General features: G+C 42.8%; 2 pseudogenes; one reads left to right on the forward strand and one right to left on the reverse strand.

Moving 5' to 3' along the window:
- Positions 1-3474: 3474 nt before the first annotated feature.
- LOC147000896 (histone-lysine N-methyltransferase SETDB2 pseudogene) lies at positions 3475-4230 on the forward strand (annotated as a pseudogene).
- A 5345-nt stretch (positions 4231-9575) lies between these two features.
- LOC147000897 (small ribosomal subunit protein uS8 pseudogene) lies at positions 9576-9962 on the reverse strand (annotated as a pseudogene).
- Between the last annotated feature and the right edge of the window lie 287 nt (positions 9963-10249).

Raw genomic sequence — 10249 nt, forward strand, 5'->3', positions numbered from 1 at the left:
AGACTGTAAAATCCTCTGGGAGAGAAGGAGAGACAGATGGAAATAACTCACTAGCAACCAGATCCCAAAGAGGCAGGAATATTGCAGCAACTCTCCTCCAGGAAGAGCCTCAGTGAAGTCTTCCAACCCCACTAAAGGCCAGGCTGAAGCTTTGAGGACAATTACTGCTGGCCTCACCTGTGTGGCTCATGTCTTATGGGCACAGTTTTTCATGCCTGCTGGCAGCCAGTGTGCCTTTCTTCCCACACAACACTCGGAGCAGCTGAGATCACATGGGCCAGCCTTATACTAAATCACATACGCACCTTGTAAGCCCAGCACCTGGGTCTCAGACACAGCGTCTGCTGTTGTGATAAAATATCATGACCAAAAACAACCCCAGGGAAGAAAGGGGTCTGTCAGCTTATGGTTCCACATCCCAGTCCATCATTGAAGGAAGTCAGAACAGGAACTCAATCAAGCAGAGGAGGCACGAGGGGCCAGGAACTGAAGCCAATGCCACGAGAGAGCACTGCTCACTGGTTTTCTTGCTTTCTTATGTAGTTCCTAGGACCACCAGCCTAGGGGTGGCACTGCCCTCAGTAAGCTGGGTGCTCCCACATAAGCCAAGAAAATGCCACCTCTAACTTTTCCGCAGGCCAGTTCAGTGGAGGCATTTTCTCAATTAAGATTTCTTCTTCCCAGATAATCCAAGCTTATGCCAAGTTGACATGATAATTATCCAGCAGAACATGTATCCATGGCAAACTGAAAGGGTGAAGGGATGGGTAGTGAATGGAGACTAAGACATTACCAACTGCTCTACTGTTCCTGTCTCCCGCAGCCCTGGTACCATTCCAGGCCTGAAGTTGCTCAGCCAACAGAAGCAGAATGCTTCCTGTCTCCACTTCTAAACCCAGACCCAATGAAAATGTCTTTTTCCCCTTGGGTGTGCCTGCTTCCTTCCCTTGAGTATACGTTGTGTCCCAAGAACACAACAGGCCTAGAGAAGAAAGAAGTTTCACTTCCTGAGGCTTGCTCGCACTCAGCTGCCATGCATCAAAGACCCATGAACCACATGGATAGGGTCCTGACCAAATCCTAGATAAGGCTCTTCGAGGCAGTTGCACCACCATGGGGGTTTGTGAGCAAGGACACCACCCTCACCATTGGGCTGCAAAGCCTGCAAAAGATCCCAAGTCTAAACCACCCAGCTGAGCCCAGCAAACATCTAAGGGAGTGGGGGAAAGTGGATCGTGAGAGATAATACAATTTTTTTAATTATTGTTTTTCCCTTAAGTTGCTAAGCTGGGGTGGATAGATACTCAACAACAATAATGGGACAAAGTAGTTGTTGAAACAGAGTTAGCAGCTGTGCACCTGCCAATAAGCCTCCCATTCTATGTTAGTATAAATGAGCCTCTGCTTGGCAGAGCCGTACCATTCTTTTACATTGCTAGAGTCCTTTGAGAGTCAGATGTCACTAGGCACTGTCAGCATCAGATGCCAGAGAAAGAAGAGGATGTCATTTAGAGGGCCTTTAGAATGCCAACTTGCAAGTTATTCCTACTGTCCACTTGGTGAGATCTAGAAGCACCTGGAAGATGGGCTTGCCTGTGGTGGATTATCTTGATTAGGCTAATTCAGAAGGTCTGCCCACTGTGGGTGGCACCACTCCCCAGACTGACATCCTGAATTGTTTTGTTTTGTTTTTTTAAGTGGAAAAATTGAGTTGAGCATTAAGAGTCACCTCTCCTTGCCTCTTCACTGGGAATGTGATGTGAGCTCCTGTGCTGTCATTTCCACTGTATGATGGATGATAGCTGTGAAGAAATAAACCTGCATCCCTGGGCTGCTCCTCAGGGAATTTTATCACAACAACAGAAAAGGAACTAAGACAGTCCCTAAAACCACTCACACTACATCCTGAGCCCATGCAGTATGCTCCTTCAGGTAGTGTTTTCTCCCAGGCTTTTTACAACTCTGTAGATGTAAAACTGTTTGCCCAAAGATCCAATATTTGAGCATGAACAAGGTGTTCTTAATAATTGATCATTAAATAGCATCAAGGTAGACTATGAGTCCAAGTGAAACCCAAGATTATCATATGAATAAATATAACTGGGTCAATAGTATCACTATGGCAAACCGCTGATGTCAAACAGACTAATGTTTATGTGACAAGAATTCCAGTCACCTCAAAACTTGCTAGAATCAGAATGTGCAGAGTGTGGTGACAAGCATCGTTAATACCAGTTCACAGACTATAGAAGATGATATATGAGGGAGGACTCAAGAGAATCTAATGTTCAATGCCAGCCTAGACTGCCCAAGCCCATGTCTCCACAAAAGGGTCAGAATGTTCTAGCCAAGAACTGAGAGCAAGCAAGAATCCGGTTGACTATGTGGGAAGAAAGCTCTTTGCTGGACAGCAATGTCTTCCTCCAATGGAGTTTTGATGGAGTGCGGACTCTGGACCTTGGGAAGGCTAGGTAATTGTGGCAATTTGAATAAAAATGACCCCGTACAAGCTGGGTGTGGTGGCGCATGCCTTTAATCCCAGCACTCGGGAGGCAGAAGCAGGCGGATTTCTGAGTTTGAGGCCAGCCTGGTCTACAAAGTGAGTTCCAGGACAGCCAGGGTTATACAGAGAAAACCTGTCTCAAAAAACAGAAAGAAAGAAAGAAAGAAAGAAAGAAAGAAAGAAAGAAAGAAAGAAAGAAAGAAAGAAAGAAAGGAAGGAAGGAAGGAAGGAAGGAAGGAAGGAAGGAAGGAAGGAAGGAAGGAAGGAAGGAAAAAAGAAAGAAGGAAAAAAGAGAAAATGACCCACAGCATTATTTGAAAGGACTAGGGCATGTGACCTTGTTCGAGTAGGTGTGACCTTATTGGAGGAAATGTGTCACTAGGGGGTGGGCTTTGAGATTTTAGAAGCTCAAGCCAAGTCCAGTGTCTCTCTTGTTTTGCTGCCTGTGGATCTGGATTAGAACTCTCTGTTTCCTCTCCAGCACCGTGTCTGCCATGCTTCTTGCCAGGACTATAATGGACTGAACATCTGAACTGTAAGCCAGCCCCAAGTAAATCTTTTTCTTTATAAGAGTTTCCATGGTCATGGTGTCTCTTCACAGCAATGAAAACCCTAAGACAGTAATTCACAATGGTGTGTTCTCTTTGAGGACTCCAGATTTTATAAAGCCTAGAGTTATACTCCAGTTATACTCTCCATTCAAAGTGGTTCATGATACATGTTTCAATTAACTTAATTTTAAAGAAATTTGTACAAACACCACCAAAAGATGGGAGAAAGGGTGGTGATTGATACAAAGATGTTCTGGATGGAGCTACAAGATGATGTAAAATGAGTGTCATGTCTGAAAAATGTCACAAGATGTGCTATGATCACTGAAGCAGAAGATAAAAACAGATCTGCCACACAGAGAGAGCACATTCAAGTCATGGCTCTAGTGAATAAAGCAACTGTAATGGTTCATCGTTGCAATGGATCTGCAAGGAAGGGAAGCCCTCACTCTGAAAAATAAATGTGCAGACTTAAGGGAGAAGGAATTCCCTTTGAGTTTATCTCACAACCGTTTATCTTAGGTGGAAATGGAAATGACACTCACCTTAAAGGGAGAAAACCCTCTTCAGGCAGCAATCAGATGTCACTTCCAAAGATGACAAACAAAGACAAGCTCTGAATCGTCTGCTCTCCATGGAGAAGAACCTGGCTGCAAACCATGGAGAGAATCTGTTACCTGATTGATACAATGTAGCTGTTTATGCACAGGCAACTTTCCTGACTCAGACCTACCCAAAGCAATGCTATGTTGTTTCTGGTGTGGATGTCTCCCTGGACTGCAATCAGTGCCAGTGTCTTTCCATAAATAACCGATTATAGGAAGCTCCCACAGTTTAAGTACAGAAAGATCATATGGCTCCAAGCATGTTATCTAAACTTTTCTTTTTTTGATTCATGTGACTATTCTGATGCTCCATAGATATAAAAGGGAAATGGTGCCTGTCTTCAGCTGACAGTAAAGAATGCCCCACCCCCAAAAGTGCCTTGTCAAAATATGGAGTATGGACTTGATATGAACATAAAAGACTGCAGAGACTAATGCCTACTGGCATTTACAATGTACACTGCTATGCAAGTGTAACCAGAAGATGGGTCAAAACCCAGTTGTCCAACGTGGTCCTGTGAGGCTGCAAGTGTTTAGAAGTGAGAAGGGCTGGGAGTGTGCCTCCAGGTAACATTGACAGACTCTGTGTGCTTTTCTTCTGGAAGGTTGCTAAACAGAGTCCCCCCCCCCCTCCTTTCCCACCCCTATCCCCCTCCCTCAAACCTGCTAAAGCTCTTGGATGTTCAAGTAGTGAGAAACATCCTGGAAGTCCTAAAAGAGGGAAATGTTCACCTAGGTTTAGCAGTGATCCGAAGGAGCTGACGTGGACATGAACTGTAGAATCACTTCAGGAATTCAGCCATATTCAGGTTTAGAAGTCCTACATCTAAGTCAACTGCTTTCCATTCCAAGGGGAAGAACATGGAATTTATTTCCTGACACATGGGGAGATAAGGATGGGTCTTAACCAGCTCAAGGACACCTGAACTCTAAAGCCAGGAGACATCACAAAGACCCAAGTTCAAACCAAGTTGGATAGTCTGAAAACAAACAGCAGGTTAAATAAGCTGTGATAGATACAACTAAGAGTAGAGAAGACACTTCACCAAAGGGCAGATGTCACCAAGCTGTCCCACCAGACTGTGAGAATGCTAAAAAGGTGCTTGATGTTCCAACAAAAGAGTCCCAGAAGGAAACACCTGCAGCATCTCAAATTCAGCAATTTAGGGCACTCCTAATTCTTCTCCTGCTACCCCAGGCCCAAATGGCCATTTCCCTGGAAACTCATATGGCTGGTTGGCCTTTTTTCCTCCCAATTTTCTGTGTTCTACCTGTACAACTCCCAGTGTCCCATCCCATGCTCAGCCATTGGTTATTGGCTTCCTTATTGATAGATCAAAAACCAATTGGTGGCAAGAACCTTCAGCATCGGTAAACATTGATTCCCGATTAAATCCAAGCATCAGATGCACACCTCTACACAGAATAATTTTGTTTTGTTGCTGTTTTTGGTTTGGGTTTTTTTTTTTTAAAGACACAGGAGCTTTTCCATAGATGACCTTCCTCACTAACAAGTGTGTGAAACTGAGAACAGAACTAATATGGGATTATTAACATAATAAACATAATGTGGGACTGTGTTATGATGCTGAGACACACCTGACAGGGAAATCTTCGAAAATGTGTGTTAATAACTGAAGAGAAAAACAGTATAACTCCATGTCTAATGCTTATTCATAAATCAGCTGACCAGGCTGAAATTACAGCTGTCAACGAAACTATGGTTAGTCCCCCGGTTTCCCTTGTTTGGGGAATGCGTATTTTATTCTCATTGTGTGCACCTTAGGCCAGTAACCAAAAAAGGATATTTCTATATGCATAAAGCATTACTTGCTTTTACTGTCATTTAAATTTACAAAAATAGAATAAAAATATACTTTATATAAATATCAATGCACAACTTTTAATTTATTTGTACTTTTTATATTAAAGACAGAAATACAATTAATTTGTATGTCCTCTTTAAAAAAAAAAAACTTATGACACATACATCTAATCAAAGTGGCTGTGCATTTTTAACAGTTTGTATCCTAGTGAGAAGACTTAGCAAGACAGAGAAACAACGGCATCTGACTCACACAATTTCTTTTAACAGATGATTTTTTCGTGTTTAAAAAAATCTTTTTAAAAAATTATACTCACACAAATTGTTAGCAGCCTCAAAACAATTCAGATAGCTTTCAGGGTACGGTAAACACCATACAAAATCAGCGGTGTTATGCACCAAGGATGAGATTTCTGAGGATGGATAGAGCCCGCTCCACAAATGAGTATATAAATGGCTAAAACAAAGTAAAGCTGGCCAGTGTCTCAGCAGATGATGTAGCTCAGCACCAAGGAGAGAGCTGTCAGCTCACACCACTGGAATAGCTCTCACTATCCACGTTACAAAAGAGAAGTAACGGTGAGGATGTAGAGAAAGTCAGTGGCGAAACCACAAGTGATGGTTTAAGAACACATTCTGAGAACCGAGGAAAACTGAGATACTGTGTGGTCATGAAAGACCCCTACACAGAGTGTTCCAGGGGCTTTGGTTTTGTGACCTACTCTTGTGTTGAAGAGGTAGACACAGCAATGTGTGCTGGACTGCTCACGGTGGATGGCATGCAGTGGTACCAAACAGAACCATTCCTGGAGAGGACTCTGTGAAGCCTGGTTCCCTCTCAATAGCGAGGAAAGCTTTTGTTGGCGATATTAAAGAAGACACAGAAGAATGCGATCTGAGAGAATACTCTGGAAAGCGTGGCAAGACTGAAACCATCCAGGCAGAGTAGAAAGAAGGATTTGCTTTTGGAAGTCTTGATGATCAAGGCACAGGTGATAGAATTGCTCAGAAACACCACACTGTTAGTGGGCAGAGTTGTGAAGTGAAAGAGAAGCTTGAGCCAGGGAGTGAGGCTATTAGGAAGTGTGGCCTTGTTGGAGGAAGTGTGGCACTGTGAATGTGGGCTTTAAGACCCTCTTCCTAGTTCCCTGGAAGCCAGTCTTCTCCTAGCAGCCTTCAGATGAAGATATAGAACACCATGCCTACCTGGATGCTGCCATGTTCCCACCTTGATGATGATGGACTGAACCTCTGGACTTGTAAGCCAGCCCCAATTAAATATTGTCCTTAGTAGAGTTGCCCTGGTCATGGTGTCTCTTCACATCAATGGAAACTAAGACAGGCACTTTCTAAATAAGGGGTGCAGTCTGCTGGATCACAAAGAGGTCATGGAGGTGGAACTGTCAACTCTATGGGTCATGAAGGAAACTTTGGAGGTGGGGGTGGTAGTTTTGGTCATGGTGGAATGGAAGGCTGTTGTATGGAGGTGCTGGCAGCAGAGGCAGTTATGGAGACGGTGATGGTGGAAATAATGGTAGTTATAGAGGCAATTGATAATGGATTTAGATCTGATGTTTGCAGCTATGGTAGTGGTCCTGATGCTGGCAGCTATGATAGTGACCCTGATGCTGGCAGCTATGATTGTGGTCCTGATGCTGGCAGCTATGATTGTGGTCCTGATGCTGGCAGCTATGATAGTAGTCCTGGCTTTAGTAATAGAGAAAGATATGGTGGTGGTTGACCACGATTTAGCAACCATGGTGGTGGGTGAGAAGGATATAAGTGTTCGATAAAGGAGGACATTTGGAGACCATTAACTAAAGTGGTGGTGGAAACTATAGTGGCTTTGGGGAAATATAGTGGACAACAGCAATAAAATTCAGGCCCATGAAGGCGGCAGTGTTGGTGGAAGAAGCACAGGGGTCCCTATGGAGGCTGCTATGGAACCAGTTGTAGAGGCTGTGGATACTGTAGCAGAAGGGTTAAGAAACAGCAGACGGGGAAAGAGGAAATCATCAGGAAAGCTGCAGACCACTTACTCTGAGACAGTTGACCCAAATGCATCTGAGAAACTATAAAATGTTACTGCAGCTTAAACAGGAAACCCTTCTTGTTCAGGACTGTCATAGCCGCCATTTGTAAAAAGTGTAGCTATTGACAAATGCTATGTAGTGTGTCCTTTAGATTCCTGAGGCCTTTTAGCTGTTGTGGATTTTTCTTTTTGTTTTCATTACATCAGGGATATTGCCTTGTAAATTGTGGTAGTGGCACCAGGAATTAAAAAATAAAAAATTAAGGAATCTTTATCTTAAAAAACCAAAACCAACAACTCAGGCTATGGTGTCTTGGTAGAGGAGCCTTTTTCTGCTCACAGAACTAGAAAAACTCATCCCCTGGAAGTTCTTCTTAGCACATTATGCTTTGTTGGGTTGATTCTGTTTTCATTTAAAATAAAGTGAACTCCCGTGCATGCAGAGAGGTGCAGCTCCAGGTTGATGATTTCTCTGTGAGCCCTGGCAAGCCCATCTCTCCCACTCCCTTGATAAGCTGTCTCCCCACCCATCCTTCCAACAAGGCCATGGCTGTAGTGTATGGGACATTACTGTTCCTCTGCCTTGTTCTATGAGATTACACTGCATCTTCATAGTAAGATCATTCCACAGGCAAGACTTTTCTCGTGTGAGTGTGTGTGTGTCTTAGAAGTTGTCTGGCTATTCCTAGAATTGTCTCTTTTTTATGTATTATAATCCAGATACTGAGTTCATAAAATCTCTGCACCTCTGTTTAGAGCTGCATTGACTTTGGAGATGTATTTGGAGAGAATGTCTCTCTCTGGGTGACACTGTGACACCTATTCATCCTTTGGGGTTTTCTTTAAAAATCTCTTTATGTGTCCAGGTTTTGTATGTATAGATTTCAAAAATGATCTTTTAGATATATTCTAAGGTCATTTAAATGAAATTTCTTGTATATTATTATTATATTGTCATTGAATTTTTATATATAATTTAAATATATTTTTAAATATATAATTTTTATATATAATTTTTATATATAATTTATATATAACCATCTCACTAAGCATGTTTTTAATTATTTATATAAGTTAGTGTTATCCTTATTATATACAAGTTAATTCTCTTCTAAATCAAACTCTACTAATTTCTCTTTAATTTTTTTAAAGAATCTCATACACGAGTACTGTATTTACATCATTTTATTGCCTTCTCTTCCTCTAAAGCCTTCTGTGTCTTTCAAATCTCTTCTTTATTATTGTATTACACAGAGAGAGACAGAGAGAGACAGAGAGAGACAGAGAGAGATAGAGACAGAGACAGACCTCAACCTACTGATCTATTTAGTGCTGTTCCTATGTATGTGTCTTTAGGGCTGACAGTTTGGAATTTAATAACCTATTAGGAAGCTAATTGCTGAAACTGACTGACTCTCCTGCTCAGCCATCAGTAATTGGTCTTCATATAGGGGCAGGGTCTTGTGAGATCCCCTCATCCACACTGGCATGTCAACTTCCACTGTCTCATTTAGGCTGGCACATTGATCATATTTCATATTCCTTGTCATGTATAGGAGATACTATCTCACAGTGGACCTCCTGGTCCTCTCGCTCTTATACTCTTTCTGCCTCCTCTTCTTCAACGTTCCTGAGCCATAGATACAGGTATTACATTGAATCAATTGTGTCAATTGGGGTGATTACCTCACAGTCAGTGTTCTCTGCGTTCTGACGGGTTATGGATTTTGGTGATGGTTTCTTTGGTGAGGTGTGAGAGCTACACTTAACCTGTGGGTATGCAGATAAGCATTTAGAACGCTGTTAGAGCTTATACTGGTTTGGGAAAGTGGCAAGAATCAAGTGGGTCATCTTACCTTGTTGCTAACTTTTAGCAGATGCTTTAAACATTCCATGACTAGCAACGCCTTATTGGTTGGTATGCTAACACACAGTCTTATCAGATTTGTTACCCAGCTTTTGTGTCACAGTAACAAAATGCCCAAGGTAACTAGCTCCCCCGACCCTGACTCCTTCACAGTCAATCCATTGAGGCTTTCTGTATATGTGTCTTACATCTCTATAAAAGAAACCCTGGTATTTCCCCTCCTGTGTGCTTTTGTCTTGCTTCTTCATGGTCCATGGTGCCAACTGAAGTTGTCAGTACAATGAGCCAAGCTGGCAGGTTGGCAGCAGGTTATCCTGCCGTCCTTTTAGATCTTTGAGCTACACGTCAAATATATGGCTGCTGGCTCCACACTTGCTCAGCCTTCCTGTGAGGTGTACAATTTCCCAGCTCTGTGATCATCAGTGATTTCAAATTCACCCATGAAACCATGATTCATCATCGCAGTTAGGAACGGAATGATGGCTTTGCACATGGCCTGATGAGGACCTGGTGTTTACCTCTCTTCTCAGCATCGCTTATCTTCTTGACAGCATCTTCCAGGACATTCATGTGCACCATGGTGGCAGTGTGCAAAGATGTGTACGACAGTGGTGGTGTGCAAACACATATGCCATGGTGGTGGTGTGCAAACACATGTGCCATGGTGGTGGTGTGCAAACACATGTGCCGTGGTGGTGGTGTGCAAAGATGGCGGAAAGAGGGTAAGTAGCTTTTTAAACTTTTCCAGATGCTGTAGTCTACCCTCTGCTTTTTGAGCTCATGGGAGGCAGGAAGGAAAAGAGAGAAGGGGCTGAGTATTCCCCAGTGATCTCATTTCCTTTTACTGGGCTCCACCTCCTCAAGGT

The sequence above is a fragment of the Mus caroli genome, unplaced genomic scaffold, assembly GCF_978045245.1.
Source record: "Mus caroli unplaced genomic scaffold, Mus_caroli_1 scaffold_15, whole genome shotgun sequence".
In the NCBI taxonomy this organism is placed as follows: domain Eukaryota; kingdom Metazoa; phylum Chordata; class Mammalia; order Rodentia; family Muridae; genus Mus; species Mus caroli.